General features: G+C 39.9%; 1 non-coding gene and 1 pseudogene across 1 annotated transcript; both read right to left on the reverse strand.

The window, feature by feature from the left end:
- Nucleotides 1–8,373: 8,373 nt before the first annotated feature.
- LOC131751130 (large ribosomal subunit protein uL22-like) lies at nucleotides 8,374–8,906 on the reverse strand (annotated as a pseudogene).
- Nucleotides 8,907–16,090: 7,184 nt separating this feature from the next.
- Nucleotides 16,091–16,197, reverse strand: LOC131751647 (U6 spliceosomal RNA). The gene has a single exon (XR_009334225.1). It is a non-coding gene; the product is annotated as a U6 spliceosomal RNA (small nuclear RNA).
- Nucleotides 16,198–16,806: the final 609 nt, after the last annotated feature.

Below are 16,806 nucleotides of genomic sequence, written 5' to 3' on the forward strand. Positions count from 1 at the left end.
GGACTGGAATGGCTGGCTCTTGTGGTGTTTAACTTTATAAGAAACCGCCAAACTGTTTTTCAAAATGGTTTGACATGGTATATTCCCATCAGTAATATTGATTAAAGCCTAATTCTTGCTTTCAAGCAGGTCTCCATCCCTAGGGTGGAGCCTAGTCTACCCTCTCCCAATCTTTGTCTTTCTGTGGATGAGTGGATGCCTAAATTTGAGGGAGGAAGGCGGAGGGGAGGGAGGGGAAGGTATGGGACCACCATTTGGGTATGCCGAGTTACGTAGCAGCCCATTTGTGGCCATAGCCTGGGCATCTATCTTAGACAATGTGACGATGGCTCCAAATTCTCACCTTGGGACTTGATTCAGCAAGTGCTGACCAAAGATAAATACTAAAAGGACATGGAAAGGGAAAGTCGATAGAAAGGGCCCACTGTCATGTACATGAATGACCCTTTGTGCTTGTCTTTTATAGGGTGGGAGTCCTCAGCCACTTTCTTTTTCCCTGTCAGAGAAATGTGCCTTGAGACTTAATAGCCTCCCCTCCCCCAGCCCTTCACCATATTCCCAGCCAAAGAGGAACCAAAAGTTCTGCTGTCAAAAGGGGAAGACAAGGTGAGATGACTCTCCCCAGACAGGAAAAACTCACATAAAACTAATTTCATGCTAACACAGCCCCATGTAGCTAAAGTTGCTGGGTCTACAGGATGTGGGTCTTCCAGTTCTTAGACTAATAGGCCAGGGCAGCTGTATACCATCATTTCATCAGAGTTTTCCTGTGGCATTGTGGGCAGCTGCAGGCTCTGTCTTGCTAAGTCATCTCAATGTTACTGAAGTGGACACCAGAATGTGCTGATAGGGCTTCCCTGGTGGCGCAGTGGTTGGGAGCCCGCCTGCCGATGCAGGGGACGCGGGTTCGTGCCCCGGTCCGGGAGGATCCCGCATGCCGCGGAGCGGCTGGGCCCGTGGGCCATGGCCGCTGGGCCTGCGCGTCCGGAGCCTGTGCTCCGCAAAGGGAGAGGCCGCAACAGTGAGAGGCCCGCGTACCGCAAAAAAAAAAAAAAAAAAAAAAAAAGAATGTGCTGATAGATACCCCTTCAGAAGGACTTGTCCAGCTGCAGGGAGTGCTGTCAGCAACAGCTTCAGCTGTCATCCTCCTCACAGATGGCTTCAGCTGCAAAGAGCTGCCTTGTCCAAGGGTGTGCCTACCCAGGCTGGCCCACTGATAGTGGGGGTAAGGGGGGCGGGGCTGAAGCCCAGGCCTTTGGGACCAACATGGCATGGGACAATTCTGATGGTCTAGTTAACTCTGGAGCTCCAGTGAGGTTGGCTGAAGCTGTCCAATATCTTGACTTCTTCTGTCCACTCCTGTTCCTGCCTTCCTTCCCTTCCACAGATGTTACTTCCAAGAGTGCTTCCTAGTAAGCATTCTGTACACTAAAGTCTGTCAGAGTCTGCTTCCTAGAGAACACCTCTGGGACAATAACTTAGTAAAAAGTAAGCTGTGAACTTGTATGAACCTATTTGTGCAATGAATGAATGTATACTTCCGAATGAATAGAAGGTTTGTGGAACCATACCAAAGATACTGTTAACAATAGCTACCTCTAGGGACAAGGACTGGGATCTTTGGGGAGTGGCGAGGTGTTACTTTATACTCTTTACTATAAACATGGATTACTTTTTCTTTTATAATTAAAATAAACTTTAATTTTAAAGAGACATTGGATTGCAAGATACAGAGTTGTCATAGCTACCATTTGGGGAACGCCTCCACACCCTGTGCTTTAGCATGCATCTAATCCTCACAACAATGCAGAGAGGTGGGTGTCATTATCATGCCATTTTACAGAAGAGGAAGTTGAGCTTCAGAGGTGCTCAATGACTGGTCCAGGAGCAACTGTCACCACGCAGTGAAGACAGAATAGACTCAGGCTCCGACACCAAAGTTCAGGCACTTTCTGAGCTCAGTCAGGGTGCATGTCCTTCTGTTGGCTCAAATGACACCCTCTACTCTGAGTGGGCAGTATGGTATGATGGAAAGAACAGTAAGCCGGCAGATGAGACCCAGCTTCTGGTCTTGCTGCCATCATTAGTGACCTCTGAGTCATTTACTATCTCTGTGCCGCACGTACCCATAAAAATCTGAAAGGCAGTCTGGTGTAGAGAGATTGAAGGGCTATTGGGTTTGACAGAGCTGAGTCCTGCTAGTTACTATGTGATTTTTAACAAGTTCCTTAACCTTTCTGAGCCTCAGTTTTCTATTCTCTAAAGCAGAGAAAATGGACTGTAAGACTCAGGGTTGTTATGAGAGATAAACAAGGTAATATAACAGCACTCGATATATTGTAGGCACCCAGGAAATAATCTCCTCCTCCTTCAGATGTAACCTTTGGTGCTTAGGGTAAAGAAAAAGTGTCCATAGTTTTAGCATAAGTAACAACACTTAATTTGTTAAAGAAAATATATTTAATGAATGTGAAAGGACTGGTTTGGGATTCTTCTGTGCATCAGCAGAAGAAAGGGACCATTTTTCTCATGGCCATTGTTTAACCCCCACGAGCTCCACATGAATGAAAGATCTCCGAGGGCGATGGGCTACCCTGGGTGGGAACTTGGAGAGCAAGAGATCTCACCTGTGTGAAGTGTGAAGTGTGAAGGGAAAAAGTTTAATCCCTAGATTTGGGAAGAGTGGTGCTGTAGTGGATCCAATGGTGCCCCCCAAAAGATATGCCCATGTCTTGACCCCTGGGAACCTGTGAATGTGACAAAATTTGGAAAAAGGGTCTTTGCAGATGGAATGTCAAGATGCGATCATCCTGGATTATCCAGTGAGCCCTAAATCCAATCTCAAGTGCCCTCACAAGAGACATGGAAAAGAGACATGGGGACAGAAACTCCATGTGAAGACGGAGACGTAGATTTGGATCATGCAGCCAACACGCAACTCCTGGAACCACCAGGAGATGGCAAAGGGAGGATTCTCCCCCAGCCCCAAAGGGGGAGCATGGCTCTGCCAAAACCTAGGTTTCAGAGCCTGCCCGCAGCTTAATTTCGTACTTCTGGCCTCCTGAACTGTGAGAATAAATTTGTGTTGTTTTAAGCTCCTCACTTTGGGGTGATTTGCCACAGGAAACAAACCCAAGTGCCTGAGAAGATTTCAGTACCAGCTCTGGGAAAAGAATTAAGATTAAAAGACCCTGGAAAAGGACTCATTTTACTAAATATTTAGCATTAGGCAATAGGAATCAGACGTCATGTAGATGACATGTTAACTTTCTGAAACAAAGTCACAGGAAGAGGGAAGTAGGTCGAGTGGAACTGCCAGGAGTTAAGGGCAGGAAACAGAAGAGGCCGCGTTTCGTGAAGTGAGAGACACACCATTTCAGATCCTGCCCCAATAATGGCAGAATGGATTTTCCAAACACCAGGAAATCAGACAGGGGCATGCAGAGATGTGAGCACATTTCTGTTAGAATGACAAAAAATAAAAAATATAAGAGGAGTTGGTCAAGAGGCAGGAAGTGCTTCCTTTCAGGGAGCCAATGAGTACTGACATGTGCTTTCCTCAAAGTCAAATGTTTGCGAGGAACAACTTCCTGGTCTCTACTGAAGGATCTCGCAGAGGAATGAATCCAAGAGAAAGAGTGTGAAAACAACCTAAATGTCCAACACCAGAGGACTGGCTAAGTGACAGCACAGTCACACAATGGGACACAATGCAGTCGCTAAACATAAGGCTGCAGATTAATATTCACTGAAGTGAAAAATGTTCGAGACATATTATTACGTGCAGAAAGCAAGCAACAAAACAGTAGGTACAATATAATCCCTTTTCTCACGTGTAACGTGGAGATGAAGATAATAGTACCCCCCTTATGGGGGTGTTATAAGAATTTAATTAATTAATATATGCAAAGTGCTTAGCAGTACCTGGAGCATGTAAATGTCATACAGCATGATGATTATTATTATCATCACTTCTTTTAAGTATTCAGGTCAAAATTCTGACCCCTGGGGTGCTTTGGAATTCAGAATTTTTCAGATTTTACAAAGGTGCCTAATTATGGAACACATTCAGTGTGTCTGAGGCAGCAATTCACAGCCAAACCTGTTAAAATTTCTGCAGTGAACCATGACTATTCACACTAAGTGGGATAACTAAAGACTATAAATAGCATCACATCAGTTAGGATCAGGTTGTACAGCCAAAGAAATTTGCTGCAGACTTAGAAAACAAAAGCAAAACCAAAAGACAGCTTCCTGTTCCCCGAGGTTTTTACTTTCTGGAATTATAGATGAGGGACTGTCGGTCTGTGTTCTATGTAGGCATCAGGAAAGCCTGAAAGCACTGCATTGTGACAATGCTGTTGCTGGTTGATGGAGTTGCAGCTCGTTATTATTTTTGCCTTTTGACTTTGTTATGTTTTAATTTTTCTGCAAGGAGTATTCATTATTATTATTATTATTTTGCCTATAGTTTCCTGAATTTTAATCTATTCAGGTAAATGTAACACAGGAGGAATAATGCATTGCTCCATGGACCTCAAAAGGATCTTAGTCAGCACCACGTTCACAACTGTCATTTTTGCCCTTAAGAAAATATTTTTCTAGTGAACATGGAACACTTTAGGAGATGGAGTGGATTTTTCAAATCGTTTTCTTGGGTCTTTTTTTGTGTGTGTGTGTGTGTTATGCGGGCCTCTCACTGTTGTGGCCTCTCCCGTTGCGGAGCACAGGCTCCGGATGCGCAGGCTCAGCGGCCATGGCTCACGGGCCCAGCCGTTCCGCGGCATGTGGGATCCTCCCGGACCGGGGCACGAACCCGTGTCCCCTGCATCGGCAGGCGGATTCTCAATCACTGCGCCACCAGGAAAGCCCTTTTTCTTGGGTCTTTAAGCCAGTCCCAGACAATAGTCAATATCCAGGAAGATGAAGAACCCCAGAACCTTAACTTAACTAGGGCTTACCTACTATCTCCTGCTAAGTATGTACTGGCTTCATATTGAAAAGTAAAACAACAATAACAGCAACAACAAACTAGAAAAGTAATCGTGAGAATGTTGGGGGGAAGAGGGGGAAGTCTGCATGGACAGAGTCGATGGAATGAAGGAAAAAGGAACAGGTGAGGCAGAGTGCTCTTTCCTGCCTGGTGAGGAAGGGAGTGGGAGGGGGTTCAGCGGGGCAAGGAAACAGGTAGAAGGACTGCAAGCGAGCAGCAGAGAAGAGTGAACTGTTTCAAGAGCCAGGAAGGAGATGTAGGTAGTTGAGCAAGCTGTGGTCAAGTAAAGTGGAGAGGTGGCTGCTGGAGGCTGACTTTGCAGCTGAGGACAGGGCAGGGCCCCAAGGAGAAGTGTCCATGTCAAAAGGCCTGTGGAGGCCCTGCTGAGTCCTAGAGGCAGCAGAACTGGGGCCCTTTTCTGCTCAGCTACTTGGGCACTTGAACAATTTGAGGAGGGAAATTACACAATCAGGAGGAAATTTCAGTGAATGTATGTAGAGTTTTCTAGTGGCTGAGAATTTCTTAGAATGAAAAACTAGGAATGTGAAAAAAGATATATGTATATGATTTTAAATAATATGTATTATTTCTATATAATGTATAATATTATATGATAAGATTGGATTGCTGATTGTAGAGGGACTTCTGCCAGAAGGTTGGCCAGACTTGGAAAGGGAAGTGGCCTTAAGCCAATGGAAATCACAGAAGAACAGGGATGCAAAGGACTTGCAGAAAGTCTAAACAGAAATGGAGCTTTTGATCAGGCCAGTCACGGCGCAGACTTCAAAGACATCGAAAGGTAGAAAGTGCCAGGTGAGGAGGAGATCATGTACCTACAAAGCTAATGGTCCCAAGCTACTTGACCTGAGCCCTGCTCTGAGGACCCAAGTCCGACTGCTGGTGGGGGGAGGCTGAGGAGTGCCAATCTCAGAGGAAGAAGACTCTCCCTCCAGAGAAAGCTCCAGGAGGCAATAGCCCTCTCACAGCTCTCAGAGGACTTGGACCCCAACCCTACTATCAGTCCACAGGCTGCCCAGGACAGGACGCTCAGATTTCTTACCCAGTTACCAAGCAACTCACATGGGAATCTGGGCCTGCTGGGACGGCTAGCCCTTTATGGCCTCGTACTACCTGGGGCAAGCCTGAGTAAGGAGCGTCGGAACAGCAGTGGTTCTTAAACTAGGCCGTGAGAAACCCTGGGCCAAGATGATCTACAGTTCAAACAGAAGTCTTATGCATTTGCAGATAGAATGAGCTCTCTTCTAAAAAATACTACTTATGATAAAATTAATATATTTTTTTCATTAGAAAAATTAAAAGAAGAAAAGTAATCCATAATCTTAACTCCACATATTTAAGTATATTTCCCTCCAGGCTCTTTTTCTGTGATAGACTGATCAATAGTATATTTACAAGTATAATTAGATATACTTATGAATAATAACAGTTAATTGCAATATGTTACATAATAACATATTATAATATATTAATAATATGTCATATATTACATAATAATGTATAATATAATATATATTATAATCTTATATTAATAATAATCGTTCACAACATTATTAATATTATATTAATAATAATGAACAACATTTTACTATTATTATTGTTTAATTAATATTTCTTGAATGGTTACCAGGGCCAACTACTGTTCTTTTTTTTTAATATTTTATTTTTTTAACATCTTTATTTGAGTATAACTGTTTTACAATAGTGTGATAGTTTCTCCTTTACAGCAAAGTGAATCAGTTATACATATACATATGTTCCCATAACTCTTCCCTCTTGTGTCACCCTCCCTCCCACCCTCCCTATCCCACCCCTCTAGGTGGTCACACAGCACAGAGGTGAACTCCCTGTGCTATGCTGCAGCTTCCCACTAGCTATCTAATTTACATTTGGTAGTGTGTATATGTCCCTGCCACTCTCTCACATCGTCACAGCTTACCCTTCCCCCTCCCCATATCCTCAAGTCCATGCTCTAGTAGGTCTGTGTTTTATTCCCATCCTACCACTAATCTTTTCATGACTTTTTTTTTTTTTAGATTCCATATATATGTGTTAGCATATGGTATTTGTTTTTATCCTTCTGACTTACTTCACTCTGTATGACAGATTCCAGGTCTATCCACCTCATTACAAATAACTCAGTTTCATTTCTTTTTATGGCTGAGTAATATTCCATTGTATATATGTGCCACATCTTCCTTATCCATTCATCTGTTGATGGACACTTAGGTTGCTTCCATGTCCTGGCTATCGTAAATAGAGCTGCAATAAACATTTTGGTACATGACTCTTTTTGAATTATGGTTTTCTCAGGGTATATGCCCAGTAGTGGGATTGCTGGGTCATATGGTAGTTCTATTTGTAGTTTTTTAAGGAACCTCCATACTGTTCTCCATAGTGGCTGTATCATTTTACATTCCCACCAACAGTGCAAGAGTGTTCCCTTTTCTCCACACCCTCTCCAGCATTTATTGTTTCTAGAGTTTTTGATGATGGCCAATCTGGCCGGTGTGAGATGATATCTCATTGTAGTTTTGATTTGCATTTCTCTAATGATTAATGATGTTGAGCATTCTTTCATGTGTTTGTTGGCTATCTGTATATCTTCTTTGGAGAAATGTCTATTTAGTTCTTCTGTCCATTTTTGGATTGGGTTGTTTGGTTTTTTGTTATTGAGCTGCATGAGTTGCTTATAAATTTTGGATATTAATCCTTTGTCCGTTGCTTCATTTGCAAATATTTTCTCCCATTCTGAGGGTTGTCTTTTGGTCTTGTTTATGGTATCCTTTGCTGTGCAAAAGCTTTTAAGTTTCATTAGATCCCATTTGTTTATTTTTGTTTTTATTTCCATTTCTCTAGGAGATGGGTCAAAAAGGATCTTGCTGTGATTGATGTCATAGAGTGTTCTGCCTATGTTTTCCTCTTAGAGTTTGATAGTGTCTGGCCTTACATTTAGGTCTTTAACCCATTTTGAGTTTATTTTTGTGTATGGTGTTAGGGAGTGTTCTAATTTCATACTTCTACAGGTAGCTGTCCAGTTTTCCCAGCACCACTTATTGAAGAGGCTGTCTTTTCTCCACTGTGTTTCCTTCCCTCCTTTATCAAAGATAAGGTGACCATAAAACCTTTAGAAAGCATACAATTTTCATAATAACCCAATGAGGCAGAAATTTTATTATTCCTATTTAACAGTAAAAGAAACTGAGGAACAGAGAAGTAAAGAAATTTGTCCAAGACCACACAGTAGTAAGTAAGAAGCTGGGATTCAAACCTAAATCTGACTGTGGAGCCTGCATTTTTAGCTAAGATATACACTATATCAAATATAGTTTTTGTGGGTTTTTTTTTACTTTTATTTGCATTTATTTTTTACAGCATTTATTCCCAGGCCGTAGTTTTCGTTTCTTCAATTTCTTCTGGGATATCTTTTTCTTCTGGGAAACCTCCTCTTCTGGCTTAGGAACAATCTGTTCTTTTTCAGTAAGGATCATCTAAACGTGGCAGGGAGAGCTCATGTATGGGTTGATCCGACCATGAGCTCTATAAGTCCTGCACCGCATCTTGGGGGCTTTCTTCACCTGCATATGCTCAATGACCAGAGAATCTACATCTAAGCCCTTAAGTTCAGTATTACTCTCTGCATTTTTGAGCATGTGCAGTAAAAATTCAGCACTCTTTTTGGGCCACCGACCCTGTGTCCAGCCCCACTGTTTGGCCTGGGCACACCTACCAACTCCACCATAGTAACGACGGAATGGCACACATTGCTTCTTTAAAGTGACATCCTTCAGATACTTGGTGGCTTTTTGGATATGCATACCCTTAATGGCCTGGGCTGTTTCACGAGTGTTCTTAAAGTGAACACGAAGATTAGACCTCTTGACTTGCATGATTTTGTGGGGTTTTCTGGTTCAAGTGACTAGTGAACCATTTTTAGAGGTCACTGCGAAGACACCGGACCTCCGGAGTCGAGAATCACCACAGCCTGCCTGTACCCCCGGCTAGCCCCATTCCCAACCATCGCACCCCTCTGAGGCCCGAGAGCACCGGGGCACCAAGCATGGGACTCCAACACGTCTCCCCGCACAGAACGCTGCTCCCAGGGAGAAATCAGTAGCCTCGAGAGCCCTCCTCCCAAGGCCAGGATGGCAGCGATAACCAGAGGATTCACCACTCGGAAGAGCCATATATAGTTTTGAGTTGAGGTTTTTTATTAAATATTATATTGCATGTGTTTCCCACATCATAAAATGAATTTACTTAATGTTAAGTTTTTGCCTTATAGCTTTTTGTAATTTTTTGGTCCCTGCCACCACTTGTTTATCCTAGAATCAAGTAGAAGAAAATACCCGATTTCGTTTAAACCTACATGTTTATTTAATATAGCTGTACGTAAACTATGTATTTATTTAATATATCAATATTTGAGTGTTAAAAAGGGAATTGTGCTGCCCAGGAGCTCCACCCCATGACTCAAAGCAAACAAACACTCCTGTCATTTTCTCAAATTCTGCCTCTTCTGTCCCTCTGTTCCTGACCTGTAAGCATCTCTTCACTTCTTTGGCTAACATTTGCTGAGCAGCTGTGATGTGCCAGTTAGTTGGGTCCAATGGTCCGTAGGCGCAGTCTGGGCCCTCAGGAGCTCTTTGTTCCATGGAGGAGACGGATGATTGAACCCATCATAGAGTGATGCAAGGTGGAGTAGCAAGGGGTGGGGGAGGGGAAATGGGAGGGAGCTAAGCTGGGAAAGTGCCCAGAGAGAGGGTCTCTGACTGGAGTCCTGAGGAAGGCAGGGAGGGAGGGCAGTGCCAGTGTAGGGAGCAAAGGGCGCAGAAGTGTGGAGGCTAAATGAAACAGCAAGGCCCATTCATGGGAACTATAAGTATGCTTTAAGGTGAGGGTGGTTGTTTGGGGGGTGGAGAGGAGCAGAGAGAGAGGATGGTGAAGAAGGGAAGGCAAATCCCACAAGGTAATTAGGGGTTAAAACCCACTATGAAGATTCATTGAGGGGGTTGAAACGGGCAAAGAACATGTTTATTTTGCTTTGGAAAGTCATTGTGGTGGAGAACAGATTGGAGGGACAGACTCCAGGCAGGAAGACCAGTTAGGAGGCTTGAGTTAGAAGAAGAGAAGAAGTGATGGGGGCTTGGATTAGGATGTAACTCAGTGGGGATGGAGAGAAGGGAATGCAGTCAAAGCAGCAAGAAAGTCATATCTCTTGGATGTGGGAACTGGATCTGGTTGATGAAGGAGAGGGAGGAGGAGAGGATGACCCAGGCTTTTGGCTTAGGCCATTGGGTGGATGGTGGGTAGGTGGTAGTGCCTACACCAAGATGGGGACTATCAGAACCAGTTTATAAATTTCAGTTTTGGAAACATTGAGTTTTAAGTATCTAGCCAGAAGTTGGAGATATGTCTCTGAATGCATGAGAGAAAACTGGACTGGAATTATAGATTTTGGAGCCAGCAGGATTTGGATGGTAATTGAACTTGGACTGCCTGGAAGAGATCATCCAATGATGGTGTATAGACTGAAAGAGAAGCAGATCTGAGACCCTGGGAAACACCAGTGTATATGGAGCAGGAGGAGGAAAACTGTCCACAGAGGAGACAGAATGAGAGATCAGAGAGATTGGAGGAAAACCAGGAGAGATGGTGGCCCAGAAGCCAGAGACAGAGAAAGACACAAGGAGTTGACAATCAGTAGAGTCAAATATGACTAAACTGTGAAGTGGAAGAGTGGGGAATTCCCTGGCGGTCCAGTGGTTAGGACTTTGCGCTTTCACTGCCGAGGGTGCAGGTTCGATCCCTGGTTGAGGAGCTAAGATCCCACAAGCTGAGCTGCGAGGCAAAAAAAAAAAAAAAAAAAAAAAATTAAAGAAAAAAAAATGGGACAGAGTGTCTGGAGAGGAAGAATTTGAAGATGGAGGAGACACAAAGACCCACAGCTGTCTTGTTCGATGATGATAGTGATGATGATGGCTTATCCTTTCCTATGTGTCAGAAACTCTGTTATTGTTTTCAAGTAATTTTTACAAAGCTTTCTATGATGGAATTTTCACATATGCACAGATCTAACAAATTTCAACATTTTGCCAATCTTGTTTCATCTAAAAAAAATAAACTGGACAAAGGTATTCGAAAGTTCATATAAAAATAAATGTCTGGGCCATAAAACACATTTTAACAAATTTAAAAGAATAGAAATCCTATAGAAGTATGCTCTCAGACCACAATAGGCTTAAACTAGAAATGAATAACAAAAAGATAGTTGGAAAATTCCAAAATATTTGGAGATTTAATAACATACTTCTAAATAATACATGGGTCAAAGAAGAAATCTCAAGAGAAATTTAAAAAACGTTTTGAACTAAATGAAAACGAGAATACAGCTTATGAAAATTTGTGAAATGTAGCAAAAAGAGTGCTTAGAGGGAAATTTATAGCATTGTATGTATATATTAGAAAAGAAGAAGTATCTATCAATAATCTAAGCTTCCACTTTACGAAACTAGAGAAAGTTAAGAAATAACTAGTCTAAAGCAACCAGAAAAAAAGAAATAGAAAACTTAAAGCAAATATCAGTAAAATGAAGACAGAAAAACAAGCGAGAAAAAGCAATGAAACAAAAATCTGGTTCTTTGAAAAAAATCAACAAAAACAATAAGCCTCTTGCCAGGTTAAATTTTTTTAAAAAGAGAGAAGACACAAATAACCAATATCAGAAGTGGAAGAGGAGTCATCTCTACTAGACATCAAAAGGACAATAAGAGAATTTTGTGAGCAAACTTTATGCCCACAGATTTGATACCTTAGATGAAAAGGACTAATTCATTGAAAGATAGAAACTACTGAAACTCATACAAGGAGAAAAAGATAATCTAAATAGGCCTATACCTATTAAAGAAGTCAAATCAATAATTAGTATCTTTCCAAAACAGAAAGCACCAGACCCACATGGGTTCACTAGTGAATTTTACCAAACATTTAAAAAATAAATGAGACCCATTCTATATAATCTCTTCCAGAAAATACAAGCAGAGGGGACACTTCTTAACTCATTGTAAGATTCCAGTATAACCCTAATACCAAAACCAGATAAATATATTACAAGAAAAGAAAACTATGGACCAAGTTCTCTTATGAATATAGATGGAAAAGTCCTCAACAAAATATTAGCCAATGGAACCCAACAATGTATAAAAAATTATACATCACAACCCAGTGGGATTTATTCCAAGTATACCAGGCTGGTTCAACATTCAAAAATCAATTAATGTAATACATTACATCAACAGGCTAAAAAAGAAAAACCATATGACCACAACAATAAATGAAGAAACAGCATTTGACAAAATCTATTTTTCATTCATTATAAAAACTCTCAGCAAACTAAGGCTAGAGGAGAACTTCCTCAACTTAATAAAGAACATCTAGAAAAAGTTACTGCCAGCATTGTTCTATTTTTTTCACATCTTTATTGTAGTATAATTGCTTTACAATGGTGTGTTAGTTTCTGCTGTATAACAAAGTGAATCACTATACATATATGTTTATCCCCATTTCTTCTCCCTCTTGCGTCTCCCTCCCACCCTCCCTATCCCACCCCTCTAGGTGGACACAAAGCACCGAGCTGATCTCCCTGTGCCATGTGGCTACTTCCCACTGCCAGCATTGTTCTTAATGATGAGAAAGTAGATGCTTTCCCCCTATGACCAGGAACAAGGCAAGGATGTCCCCTCTACCACTCCTATTCAATATTTTACTGGAAGTCCTAAATAATGCAAAAAGATAAAAAAGGAAATAAAAGGTATACAGATTGGTAAGGAAGAAATAAAACTGTTTTTGCTCACAGATGACATGATTGTTTAGGTAGAGAGTCCCAAAGAATCAACACAAAAACTCCTAGAACTAATAAGCTATGATAACAAGATTGTAAGATAAAAGGTCAACTGCTTTCCTGTATGTCAACAGTGAACAATTGGAATTTGAAATTAAAAACACAATACCATTTACCTTAGCACTGAAAAAAAGAGAAATGCTTAGGTATAAATCTAACAAAAAATATACAGAATCTATATGAGGAAAACTATAAAACTCTGATGAAAGAAATCAAAGAAGAGATAAATGGAGAAATATTCCATGTTCATGAATAGGAACGCTTAATACTGTTAAGATATCAATTCTTCCCAACTTGATCTATAGATTCAATTTAGTCCCAATCAAAATTCCATAAAGTTTTTTTTTTTTTTTTGTGGATATCAACAAATTTATTTTAAAGTTTATATAGAAAGGCAAAAGACTGAGAATAGCCAACTCAATGCTAAAAAAGAAAAATTTGGAGAACTGACAAGACTTACTTTAATGCTACAGGAATCAAGATGGTGTGGTATTGACAAAAGAATAGACAAATAGATCAATGGAACAGAATAGAGAATCCAAACATAGACCCATACAAAAAGACTCTTAAAACTCAACAATAAGAAAACAAACAACCTGATTGAAAAAAAGGGGCAAAAGATCTGAACAGACACTTCACCAAAGGAATTATACAGATGGCCAATAAGCATATGAAGAGATACTCAACAGCATATGTCATTAGGGAACTACAAATTAAAACAATAAAGAAATACCAACACAAAACTATGAGAATGGCTAGAATACAAAACACTGACAATACCAAATGTCAGAGAGGATGCAGGGCAATAGGAACTCTCATTCATTGTGGATAGGACTGCAAAATGGGACAGCCACTTTGGAAGACAGTTTGGCAGTTTCTCACAAAGCTACACATAATCTGGCCATACAATCCAACAATTGTGCTCCTAGGTATTTCCCCAATTGAGATGAAATTATGTCCACAAAAGAACCTGCACACAAACATTTCTGGTAGCTTTAATCATAACTGTTAAAGACTAGAAGCAACCAAGATGTGCTTAAATATGTGAATGGATAAACAAACTGATATATCTATACAATACAATATAATATTATTTGGTGATAAAAAGAAATGAGCTCTCAACCACAAAAAGACATGGTGGAAAGTTAAATGCATATTGCTGTTAAAGAAGCCAGTCTGAAAAGGCTATATACTGTATGACTTTGGGAAAAGGCAATCTTTAGAGACTCTAAAAAGATAAGTGATTGCCAGGAGTTCAGGGGTGATAGGGGTGGGAAGAATAAGTGGAGCACAGTGGATTTTTAGTATAGTCAAATGATTCTGTGTGATACTGTAATGGTGGACACACAGCATGACACATTTGCCAAAACTCATAGAAATGCACAACACAGAGAACCTTAATATAAACTGTGGGCTTCAGTTAATAGTAATGTTATCCTATTGGTTCATTAATTGTACCAAATGTACCATATTAATGCAAGATGTTAATAATAGAAATTCTGTGTGTGTGTGTGGGGGGGTGGGAGAGTATTTGGGAAGAGGGTATATGCAAACTCTCTGTACCATCTCCCCAATTTTTCTGTAAATCTAAAACTATTGTAAAAAATAAGTCTATTTACTGAAAAACATAAATGTTTGAGAATAATTTTTAAAAATTTAAAAAGGATATGGGAGGAGGGAGGGCTGAGACTAACTAGATTCACACTCAGTATCCAGCTACAGAAAGACTTCATTTCTGTGCTTCCCATTCAGATAGGGGTATAAATAAACTTGTTAGGTGGGACTTCCAGAAAAGCTCCTAAAAAGGAGGTCAGATAGCTGCATGTGCTCTTTTTGCTCTTCCCCACTCTGTGTGCTTCCTGACTGGAATAGGAATATATGGCTGGAGCTTCAGCAGCCATCTTGGAGCATGAGACAATCTTTAAAAAAATTTTTTTTAATTTAAATTAATTTTTTTTTATACAGCAGGTTCTTATTAGTCATGAATTTTATACACATCAGTGTATACATGTCAATCCCAATTGCCCAATTCAGCACACCACCATCTCCACCCCTGGAGCATGAGGCAATCTTGAGGGTGGCAGCCACTGCTAAGGATGCCTGAGGAGAGTAATAGAAGGAGCCTGGATTCTTGATGAACATGGTGCTACCATGCCAACCCTGGCCTACTATGCCAGACTTCTTTTACATGAAAGAAATAAACTTATTTCTTGTTTAAGCTTCTGTTATTTGTATCTACATTACTAGCTAAACACAATTCCTACCTTATATACAAGATAATAAAACTTATTGTAATGCTATTATAATAAAACCATACATAGCATAGGAATAAATAATACAAGTGGAACCTAAGAAAGATTCCAGAAACAAATTCAAGTGTGTACTTAATATAAATAAAAATAACATTTTGTTTAGAGGGAGAAAGATGGCTTACTTAATATATGGTGCTGGCAGAACTGACTATCCATCTGGAAGAAAACATGGTTACACTTCTACCCCACATTTTATGCAAAAATAACCTCCAGATGGATTAGAAGTCTAAATGTGAAATATAAAAATATTAGCTACAAATGTGAGGAATTATTTATAAGATCATAAAGTAAAAAAGACTTTCTGAAGGAAAAGATAAAATCCAGAAACCCTAAGGGTCACTACCTGAAAATAATAATCAAACATTACCTCTTAAAAGTGAACATATTTTTGTATAGCAAAAGAAACTGTAGACAAAATCGAAAGACAAATGACAGACTAAATACTTAAAATATAGATAACAAAGGACAAATGTTGCTAATGTACCTTAGCTCCTACAAACCAAATGAAAGAGGATAATCAATCCAATTAAAATTTGACAAAGCATTCAACAGGCAATTCCAGAAAAAAAGTAAATCATCAGCAATATGAAAAGATTCTCAGCCTCAATGGTGTTCCAGAAAATTCAAATTAGTACAATAAAGAATACAGCATTTTGATCCATTAGACTGTCAAAAATAAAAAATACTGGTGAGACTATCATTATGGGTTGTAATGCTAATTTCTACAGCCTTTCTGGAAAGTATTATAACATATGTATTTTAAAATTCACATATCCCTCAACCCAGCAATCCTATTTTTTGTAATCTCTCCTACAGAAAGATAACACCAGGACATAAATATGTTCAAGGAAATTTATTTATTTATTTAAAAATATGCAATGCTACCTGAATTTGTGTGTCATCCTTGTGTTGGGGCCATGCTAATCTTTTCTGTATGGTTCCAATTTTAGTATGTGTGCTGCTGAAGCTAGCACTCAAGGAAATTTATTCTGGCCTGGCTTTGTAGAGGCAAAAAGATGCACCTTACCTGAAGAAAAATAAGAATTTACCATGAGCTTCATCAGTAGAAGACAGTTGATATATTATGGTACCATGGAGTATTATGCAACTTTTAAAAGAACGAGTTAGATATGTCTGAATCAATGGACTTTTCAAGTTCTTAAATGTCTACTTGAGGACTGTGTTTACTTAGGCAACAGAAGAAACAATTTGTATTTCATTTATTACATAAGGAGTAGCCTGTGGAAACTTGAGTTAATTGGCACCGTATTTCTTTCTTTTCAGTTTTTAAAAATTGAAGTATAGTTAATTTACAATGTTGTGTTAGTTTCAAGTGTACAGAAAAGTGATTCAGTTATATATATATATATATATATATACATATTCTTTTTCAGATTCTTTTCCATTATAGGTTATTATAAGATATTGAGTATAGTTCCCTGTGCTATACAGTAGGTCCTTGTTGTTTACCTATTTTATATATAGTTGTAAGTATATGTTAGTCCCAAACTCCTAATTTATCCCTCCTCACCCACTTTCCCCTTTGGTAACCATGAGTTTTTTTCTATGTCTGTGAGTCCGAG

The sequence above is a fragment of the Kogia breviceps genome, chromosome 2 (assembly GCF_026419965.1).
Source record: "Kogia breviceps isolate mKogBre1 chromosome 2, mKogBre1 haplotype 1, whole genome shotgun sequence".
Lineage (NCBI taxonomy): Eukaryota > Metazoa > Chordata > Mammalia > Artiodactyla > Physeteridae > Kogia > Kogia breviceps.